The sequence below is a fragment of the Panthera tigris genome, chromosome E2, assembly GCF_018350195.1.
Source record: "Panthera tigris isolate Pti1 chromosome E2, P.tigris_Pti1_mat1.1, whole genome shotgun sequence".
Classification (NCBI taxonomy): domain Eukaryota; kingdom Metazoa; phylum Chordata; class Mammalia; order Carnivora; family Felidae; genus Panthera; species Panthera tigris.
In genome coordinates, this window is record NC_056674.1 from 10,974,288 (window position 1) to 10,984,969 (window position 10,682).

Genomic DNA, 10,682 nt, shown 5'->3' on the forward strand with positions numbered 1-10,682 from the left:
TAAACGTTTAATACCAAGCCCCTTACATTTTGGAGGTGTCAGAGATGGCTGGGCAGGTGATGATGTCCCGAGCACGAGGACGAATGGCATTGGAGTTGGAGAGACAGGTTTAGGGTGAGGCCAGCCGGGCAGGTTCCAGTGTGACAGGGGCGCCTCGCTTCCTCTCTCTGGGTCTCAGTCTCCACGTATGGAAAATACCCTACAAAGGTGTACTTACCTTCTGGAATATTCCAGAAGGATTCCACGGGCGCATCACCCCATCAGTACCTGACACAGAAGAGATGCTCAGCACACGGTGGTCACTTGTAGAGATCCTTCCAACTGAAAAATAACAATAAAAGGGTTCTAGGGAAGAACAGAAACCGAGAGAGGGGGGTAGGAGGAAGGAAACTGAGGCTAGGACAAAGTGAGAAGGCAAGTAGCAGACCTGGAGAAGAGTCCTCAGCTGCTCGGGGTGTGGTTTGTTTTTTTTTTTTTCATTCATTCAGTCAACCATCCATTCATTCATTTGTTCCGCAGACATTTATTGAGCACCTGCTATGTTCTCAGGCCTAGGGACATGGCAATAGCCCTGACAGGTCACTGTTCTCGTGTTGCCAGCCCGAAAGCCACATCCGCACCTCTTAGCACACAGTCGATGCTCAAAAGTCTACCATTCCTGGCCCCACAGGCACGTCTGGTCCTGGTCTGTGGCCCACAAGTATTGCCTGGTATTCAGAAATATTGCCTAGCCAGGCCATTTTCTGGAAAAGTCGAGGACTTTTCCGCCAGGAAGCTGGGAACTTCGAAGGGATTTGAGGGAGAGGGTGGAGTGTGGTCTCTAGTCTGCTGTGTGACTTTGGGAATCTCTCTGACCTCTCTGACCCAGGAGGTGGAAAGGAGAGGAGACGAGGTCAGGATGTAGGTGAGTAATGGGGGATTCCTGACTCCCTCAAAGCCTCCAAACCTTCTCCTCTGGAGGGGGGGGCGGATTTTAGGGGTGCAGGGTGGCCTCAATGAGAAGAGAGATGAAGAAAAAAGAAGGAGTTGCCTGGAGGAGGGAGATGGCCCCTGAGGCAGGGCTGGGAGGGGAGGAAGGAGGGAAGAGCGGGGCCTGGGTCCGGGGATGGGGGTCTCCGGAGTGGCTCTGAGAGAGCACATCAGAGCAAGGTCATTTGGAGAGAACAGAGAAGGCAGAGGTGGACCGGCAGAGAGGGAAAGACAAGCAGAAACACGAAACAGACAAGAGACAGAAACAAGACAGGGATGGGGACACGGTTGCCAGATGTAGCATATAAAAATACAGTATGTCCAGTGACCTTTGAATTTCAGATTTAAAAAAAAATTTCCTTAAGGATAAATATGTCCCGTGCAATGTTGGAGCTATACTTACACTAAATGTTAGCTGTTGCTTATCTAAAATCCAAAGGTAGCTGGGCATCCTGGATTTTATCCGGCAACCTTAAAAGGAAGAGAACACAGAGATCTGAGGGGCATCAGTGACGCCAGGACAACTAGTCAGAGGAGTCAGGTCGTCTGGGTCCACTTTCTGGAATGCTAAAGCCGGTGTGCTTGGCTCAGCGCCCCCCTCTCTCCCCGGATCCCCTTCTCTCTGCCCCTGGGGCTCCCTCTCTCTGCGTCAGTCTCCCCAGCTATCTGCCTCTCAGACCCCTCTCTTTTCCACTCCGTTTCCCTCTCCTGCAGACAGTCTCTCTGTTCCCTCCATTCCTCTTCCCCCTTCAGTCTTGCTCTACCCTCAGGCATCTGCCTCAGACATCAAAGGTGATTGACCCACCAGGTCACCCTTCCCTAAGTTAAGTGGGCTTCGGGGCAAGTGACAAGCAGGTGGGGAGTGCATTCAGGGACACTACTGTTTTCCTCAGTCAGGGCTGTTGAAGCTTGGGGCTGGGAGGGGGAAGAGACAGTCTACTGGAAAAACTCTCCATCAGCAGGCCAGGCCTTGGTGAGTCTGGCAAGTACAGACCTCCCCAGGGTCCCCTCCATCCTCCTATCCCCAACTGTGACTTAGTCTTTCTAAAGTGTCCTCTCCACCAAAACGCCCCATTGCAGCATTCTGGAGAGAGCTCGGCCACATGGTTTCTGCAACCCCCGCCCTTGCCTCTGTCTCTCTCTCTGCCTCAGTTTACCTTCAGTACCTCTCTGGGTGTCTGTCTCATCACATCTGCCTCCTTCCATCGCTCTTTTTCTCCCCCCACCACCTCTTTTTTTTTTTTTTTTTTTTTTAATTTCATCTCCTTGTATCCCTCCAGGGCTCTGCCTCTCTGCTCGCTTCCGCTGGGGGGGGGTGGGATCTCTGCGTACCTCTCTGAATCACTTTCTGTTTCTGCCCGCCTCCGCATCTCCTTCTCCCTGTGTACCCATTATCGCTGAGTGGCAGCGAACAGAATCCACTCCGGCCAGTGTAAACTTAGTAGGGGACACAGAGCCTGTATGAAGAAACTCTCCAGGCTGTGCCTTCAAGGCACTTCCAAATCTACCCTCCAGAAATAGCCGCCCAGGAACTGCTGGTCCTCCTGCAAGATCAGGAAGCCAGCCGCTGGGCTCCGCAAGGGCACCAGCCCTGGGAGCCGGTGGAGGCAGGGGCGGCGGCCTCGCGGCTACCTCCCTCCCCGCAGACTTTAGTTAGAAATTCAAGCTTCCCGCGAAGGCATCTGATTGGTGGACCCTAAACCTACTTCCGGAACGGCCAACCACAAGGTATTCTGGGAAGTGTAGTTTTTTTTTTTTTGGCTTGCCAGTCTGCGGTCGCAGGAAAGCGCTGAGGAAGACTGGGACAGACGCTACGCGGAAGAGATGTTGGGGGGACCCGTTTTCTCCCCATTATCGCACGCCCTCTTTCTCTGTCCACCTCTCTTTCTATGTGCATGTGTTTCCCACCTTCAGTCTTTCAGTTTGCCTCTATTTTTCTCTTTGTTGCCTCTTTTTCACCGTCCAGTTGTAGTTCAGTCCTTCCACCTCTATGGCCTTCTCTGTCTTCTTTCTTCGCCACTGGCTGTGCCAAGCCCCACTGCGTTCCTGCCTCATCCCCACCTTTATCCCCAGTTCCAGCTCCAGTGTTGAGCAGAGTCTCCCTCCTGGCCCTCACCCCATTCTCAGCTGGACTGGAAGCTGAGAGTTCTAAAGCAGGGAATATATGGATGTCCCTGGTTCCAGGAACAAGCTAGGAAGAGAACCCGGGCTCTGACCTTACTCAGCTGCTCTCCCGGCAGGTGGGCAACGTGAACCACAAGTTGGGTGAGTTCCTGGCCAGGGCTGAAGTGGCCACAGAGGTTTAGGGACAGAGCTAGACCCTCTGTTGGCCAGATATAATTGAACACTCCTGGCAGCTGTGGCCACGGCCACCTGCTCCCATCTGCACTATTCTTTCTCTGACCCAGTCATCCCAGAACCACCGGGAAATGGAGCTGCATCTTTCTCAGGAAGCACATGGTCATTCAAAAGGTATTAAGTGTCTACTATATGCCAGGCACTGTTCTAGACATTGAGTAACAAAAAGAGACAATTCTTCCTATCCTGGGGACCTTATACATTATGGGGGGGGGGGGAGAGATGGACAATAAACAAGATAAATAAGTAAATCACACAGTACACTAGGTGATAATACACATCATAAAGAAAAATGAAGCAGAGAAGGGAAACTGAGAATTCTGGGAGAAAGAGGCATTGCAATTTTCAATAAGGGGAACGGTGAGACTTTACTGGAAATATGACATGTGAGTAAATACCTGAAAGAGGTGGCGGTGGGCATGTGGGTACCTGGGGAAAGAGCATTCCAGGCAGAGAAAACAGCATGTGCAAAGGGCCTAGGGTGGGATGTCCCTGGAGTATGCGTGGAATAGCAAGGAGGCCAGGGTGGCTGGAACAGAGTGAAGAAGGAAAGGGTGGGAGGAAATGGGGCCAGAAAAGAGAGAAAGGGGGCCATATTATTTAGGATCTTGGGGGCTAGTGTAGGACTTATACTTTTCCTCCTAGTGAGATAAAAGCCATGGGAGGTTTCTGAGCAGACAGATGTGAGCCGACTCAGGTTTTAACAAGATCCCTTTGGGGGGGGGGGGGGCTAGAGAGTAAACAAGGAGCCTAGGGAGAGGGTGACTGAAGTAATCCAGGAAGAAGATGATGGTGACTGAACCAGATGGTGACTGTGGAGGCAGAAAGGAGTAGTCAAACACTGATAGAACATGAAGGTAGCACTGTTAGCATTGACTGGCAGACTGGATGTGGGGAGTGAAAGAGAAACAAAAGTCAGGGATGACTCCAACTTACATGAAACTCTTAGCGCCGGAGTTTGGTTCCGATTAAGATTAGAAAATCAGAATCAGGCTAAGGCTAAGCTTAAGGATCAGTAGCAATCAGTATTGGTGGAGTTTGGTTTGGGGTTGAAGACAGGGTTAAGATTCAGGGTACAGGATGGGGCGCCTGGGTGGCTCAGTCGGTTGATTTGACTGACTCTTGATTTCAGCTTAAGTCAAGATCCCAGGGTCGTGGGATGAAGCCCTGAGTCAGGCTCTGTGCTGGGCATGAAGCCTGCTTAAGATTCTCTCTCCCTCTTCTTTGTCTCTCTATCTCTCTATCTCGAATTGAAAAAAAAAAATTCAGGTAAAGGTGACAACTAGCCTAGTGTTTGGGTTATGGCTATGGTTGGGGTTAGGGCTGAGTACACAAGACCTGGGTAAAAACTGGGTATAGAGTTAAGACAGCTAGAATCAAAATCAAGGCTAGGATTGTAGCTAAAATCAGGGCTGGATTTGGATCTAGGGCTGGATTGGGACTGACACAGAGATCAAGGTCAGCGTGAATCTCTGCTTAGGACCAGGATTAAGGTTCAGACTTGTGATATAAGTGGGTCATAATCATCAGACTTACTTAAGAGTAGTATCAGGGCCAAGGTCATTAGAGAGAGAATTAGGCCAAGACAGTGTTGGGTTCAAGGACAAATTCAAATTTGGGTCTATACCAGAAACAGAGCTAGGGATTTACCTGAGGTCAGAGTCAGGTTAGGTCCAAGGTAGAATTGAGACTAAGACTGGGGTAAGATTACCTTTAAATGTTCACTCAGCTTTTGGCAGGATGTGAGTAGGGTCCTAATATGAGCAGACATTGTCCTACCATTGGAGATGGATATGTGAATTGAAGATTCAGGAATTTTAATGTTGGGGTCTTGTCAGCTTTCTGTATGAGAAGGTAGGTTGGGCATGGTAGGTAGTAAGGTAACTTTAGCTGCTGTAACAAATAAACCCTGACATCTCAATGGCTTAGGACAACAGCAGGTTAGCTCTAGCTCATGCAACCGTACAATGTGGGCTCAAAGCAGACGTCCATTTATAGGCTCCACCATCACCAATGCGTGCTGCCCAAGGAAGGGGAAGGGGAAGGTGGAGAAGCCTTCCTAACTTCTTTCTGTCACCTCTGCTAATCTTCTATCTGCGAACACTAATCACTTGCCCCTTGCCAGTGATACAGAAGAGGACCCTGGGAGGAGTAGAGTGGAGTAACAGCCCTAGAATTGATGGGGAGAAATATGCCTGGACAGTCTTCAGCCCTGGTGTTGGAGGGCTGAGAAGGGGCATGGCCAAAAATCCAGGTAGATGGCAGAGACTGAGAAGGCAGAGAAACTCAGTGTCGGAGAGAAACAGACAGAGACCCCAGAGAGGAGGGGAGAAGTCAGAGAGAGGGACAAGAGACGCAGAGAAAGGACAGAGACACACAAGAGAGGCACAGCCAGAGAGATGGGGGATAGAAACCCAGAGAGAGCAGGACGGACGTATCATGAGGGGGTGAGTAGAGACCCAGAGAAAGAGAAAAAGAGAAGCGAAAATACAGAAATCCAGGGAAGGTGGCTGGGGGCAGACCCCAGAAGCCCCCTCCTCACCTTCCCTGGATCTACCTTTCACTCCTCTCTTCACTCAGCGATGAATGACCCCCCACTCTGGGTCCTTCCAAGTGATACCGATATGTAGTTCATTTGTTGATTTTAGTAAATGAACTGTCATCTCCCTTTCTTTTCTTTCCTTTCCTTTTTTTTTTTTTTTTTAAAGTTTTGTATCTTAGAGGCAGGAGGGAGTCTGCCCAATTCTGACCACCCCCCCCCCTTTAAAAACAAAACAAAACAATCATAACGCTTTCCTCTCTTGCTATAGATTCCAGAGATTGGGTGGAACTTTGAGGATGAAGGTAGAAAACAAGCGGCCTTTGGTGAGGGGTATCCCCACATCACCCCAGGTGCCTTTGGCTCTTTTCTCCCCACCGGAAGATTGATCCCTGGAGACGTTTTTCAAATACAGATCACTTGCGGACAAAGAGGGGGTGGGCAGAGGTCTCTGGGTCGGCTTCTGCCTACCCCGCGAGGCCCAGAGATTCATGTGTCCGTAGGGCAAAATGTACTTCGCCAACCTCCCATGGCAAGACCTTTTTGCGGGCAAATAAAGTCTCCAGGACCCACACCCTTCCACAATCTAGTGACTGCTCCAGGCCAGGTGCTAGAAGGGGGGCGGTGCTGGAGTCCGTGGGGGAGAAGGCGTGGCTAGAGCGGGAAGAGAGGGAGGCGTGGTGTGCTGTGGGAGGACTTCGGCACACCCAGCGGTGGAATTGACAGATGGGCGTGGCTTAATGGCCTCACCCCTGGGATTGGAGGGCTGAGGCGTGACCACATAATGTTGGGCGTGGCTAAGGAAAGCAGGCTTCCGGGAGAGGGAAGGTAGCTGTCGCTGTTTAGCCCTGGGATTGGAGGGCTGGGGAGAGGGCGTGGTTCCGGAACCCGGGCCCGCGCGGGCGTCTGAGAGTGGATGCCAGGGTTTTAACCTTGTAACTAGCCCTGGGGACAGAAGATGCGGAAAGTATCGACGCAGGTCCTCCAAGCGCTCAGGAGTACACGGGTTGGCAAACGTAACACCCAGAGGAGGCACAGTGAAGTTGATGGAATGTCACCCAGCAGACACTGTGGAATGACGCACTAGATCGCATAGGCTGCCCTTGAGGAGCCCCTTGCCACGGGCTGGGTGACCCCCGACATGCTCCATCTCCTTGAATCCTCCCTCACAAAGCCTTATGAGGTGGAAGCTGTGATTGCCTCCATTCTACAGACAAGGAAAAGGAGACACAGAGACGCTAAGTAATTTGCCCGAAATCGTCCAGCTAGTGAGCCGTGAGCAAGAGTTGAAGCCATGCCACCTTCCCGAGCCTATGCTCTCATTTACTAAAACTCAAATACTCCCACGGACCCCAGGAGCAGACACAAGGTAACAAGCAACAAACGCACACAACGCACACCCTGACTGGATCCTCTCCCCGTGCCCACCTTGCCAGCTGTGGAACTCCACAACCCAGCCTCCCCGCCTCCCAAGCCTGGGGTCCTCACCTGACCCAGCAATGACAATCCTTGCTTTATTTACCCAGCTTTCTTGGCGCGGCTGGGGTCAAATAACCAAAGTTGCTAGCCACTGAGCCTGAGACCCTTGGAAAGACCTAGCATGGATTTCAGAGTGTCTTTGCCCCCTAAGCTTGAGTTAACTTGGAGGGAGTCCTGGCCTAATAGCTAAGAAGAGAGACTCCGGGTTTGTCACCCTTCCTTTGTCATTGGCTACCTGTGGGATCATGGAAAAGGCAGCCCTCTCTCGTTCTCTCTTTCCCATCTATACCATGGGGGATCATCAAGGACCTTCCGTCTTGGATTGCGGCAAAGACTGTGCTATCCGTTTATAAAGTACTTAGAACACAGCCTGACACAGCCTAAGGGCTCTGTAGGTGCTAGTTATTAGTAGATGTGAGTCTCCATTTCTCTGTCCAAGGGGTGCGACAAACCAGATAGTCTGAACCTGAGCATTCATTGAACCCCCCGAAATTGCACACAAAATTGCATGTGTCTACATACAACTTTTATTAGGTTCCCCAGTGGGTCCCCAAAATGGTAAGAGAAGTCCACAGGAAGGCACAAAAAGATGTCTTTCTCTATAGCAAGGGACCCCCAATCACATCACCCTGTCCTGACACCAGGCTTCCCATGTAAAATCCACACTACCCATCCCGGTCTGCAGAGTCCCACTCCACTGGCCAACCCATCAGCCTGACCTTGAGGGGACTCGGATTCAGCCTTGCTGGCTCTCCTTGCTACCCCCCACCCCCCATCCCCGGCCCTCTCTCTGCTCACCAAACACACCAAATTCTGTCCGGCCTCAGGGACTTTTTACATTTGCTTTTCCTCTTCTTTCCAACTCAGCTTCCTACCTAAAATAGCCACACAACTCACCTCACCCCTCCCCAGAGTCTCTAATGAATATCCCCTTTTAGCGCCTAACGCTCTTCATTCATTGCTTCCAACATGACTTTATAAAGCGGACGTGTCAGGTGCTCTTTCAGGCAACAGACACAGCAGTAAACACGACAAAGTCGCTGCCTTCACGGGGGGCTGACCCTCTGAACCTCTTAACTGTTTATTTGCTGGTCTATTGTCTTCCTCCACCACCCCACCCCCAAATAAAATGTTTACTCCCTGAGAACCAGAAGCATTCCTGTCTCCTGCTCTCTAAGACACTTTTTTTAAATGTTAAAATGTATCCTAAACAGGATCTGCATACAGTCTCCACGTGTGTTCCAGACATTCCTTGGTAATTACAAAGGGGGGAAGGTATTTATACAGTGGTGAGATCATCCCTCTCATCTGACTCTGTACTCACACCGTGGGAACCTGCTTGGGAGTCTCTCTCTGCCCCCCCCCCACACTTGCATTCTCTCTCTCTCTCTCTCTCTCTCTCAAAAATAATAAACAAACTTTAAAAATATATGTATATAGATGCTTGAATTTCAAATTTGAACGTGCGAAGTTTGAACATTTGAAACTTCATTTGAAATTTGAATGTTTGATAGTATTAAGAAATTATGCTTAACATTTAGACATCCTATTGTGTGGCTGTACGTCAAAAACAATCTTATTTAGAGCCGCGTCCTCTAGTGTGAGTAGTCGAAATGATCTTATGGCTGGGATTTATTTCAAATAATCTAGCAGATGCAGGAACAGAGATGAAACAAGAAAGGCCCTGGGGCAATAACAGCGGAGCCTGGGTGACAGGTATGGGAGGCTTCAGTAAACCATCTTCTCTGCTTTTCTGTACGTATTAATCTGCTCAGGCTGAGATGACAAAACTCCCTAGACTGGGGAGATTAGATCGCATACATATATTTTCTCCTAGTTCTGCAAGTCCAAGAACAGGGTTCTCGCCGTGTCCTCACCCAGACTTCCCTTCGTGCTGGTGGAGAGGGAGAAAGAAACAGAGAGAGAGAGTGCGCGCTGGTGTTTCTTCCTCTCTAAGGACACCACTTTCAACAGATTGGGGTCCCACTCTTATGTTCTCCCTTAACCGTAATCACCTCCCCCAAGACCCCATCTCCAAATACCATCCCCCGATGGTTAGGGCTTCACCATATGCGTAGGACGGGAAGGGAACCACAGTTCAGTCCATAACAGCGTGTGTTTGAAATTTTCCATGCTAAGAAGTTCTTCAGGAGAATTCTCAAATGCCAGTGTGCATCAGAATCGCCCAGAGTGCTGGGTTAAAATGCAGCTACTTGGGTTGGGAGGGGGGGTGGGGGTGGGGAGTGCCTGGCTAGCGCAGGTGGTAGAGCGTGTGTGTGTCTCCTGATTTCAGCGTCGTGAGTTCCAGCCTCACGTTGGGTGTGGAGCCTACTTAAAAAAATAAAAAGAGGGGCGCCTGGGTGGCGCAGTCGGTTAAGCGTCCGACTTCAGCTCAGGTCACGATCTCGGGGTCCGTGAGTTCGAGCCCCGCGTCGGGCTCTGGGCTGACGGCTCGGAGCCTGGAGCCTGCTTCCGATTCCGTGTCTCCCTCTCTCTCTGCCCCTCCCCCGTTCATGCTCTGTCTCTCTCTGTCTCAAAAATAAATAAACGTTAAAAAAAATCAATAAAATAAAATAAAATGAAACGAAATCTGAAGTGCAGCTACTTAGAGACTCATCCTCAGAAACATCTGATTCTCTGGTGTGGGGCCCAGAGGCTGCACGTTTAACCAGCTCCCCAAGCTCTCCTGATGACCCTTGGACGACCGTCACCCTACTCCACTCCCAACCTCGGAAAAGTAGTACCAAGTACAGAAATCCAGGAGTTAGGGTGCAACGCAGTCCCTCTGAGTGCAAGAGGTCAGTGGACTGTGGGGTGTGAGTCCCAGCCATGCTTCACGTAAACCTCCACTGTTAATTCAAACACCTTCCGGCCATCCTGTCACTTCATCCATATATTCCAGGAGGTATCTTTAAAAACAAGGGCTTTTTAGAGGCACCTGGCTGGTTCACTCAGAAGAGCATACGACTCTTGGTCTTGAGGTCATGAGTTCAAGGCCCACGGTGGGTGTAGAGATTACTGAAATAAATTAAAAAAAAAAAAACTTAAATAAGGGCGTTTAAAAACATCACTAAAATACAATTACTGAAATAAATTTAAAAAAAACTTAAATAAGGGCGTTTAAAAACATCACTAAAATACAATTACTGAAATAAATTAAAAAAAAACTTAAATAAGGGCGTTTAAAAACATCACTAAAATACAATTATCACATCTAATTTAAAAGTTTTTTAAAAATGTTTATTTATTCTCTAGATAAAGAGACAGAGTGAGAGTGGGGGAGGGGCAGAGAGCGAGAGACAAAGAATCCCGAGCAGGCTCCAGACTCTGAGCGGTC

General features: G+C 49.8%; 1 long non-coding RNA gene across 1 annotated transcript; it reads right to left on the reverse strand.

The window, feature by feature from the left end:
- LOC122234129 lies at window positions 1-2,675 on the reverse strand. Its single transcript, XR_006211881.1, has 3 exons — window positions 2,302-2,675; window positions 1,373-1,440; window positions 1-321 (listed from the first exon to the last, which is right to left on the reverse strand). It is a non-coding gene; the product is annotated as an uncharacterized LOC122234129 (long non-coding RNA).
- Window positions 2,676-10,682: the final 8,007 nt, after the last annotated feature.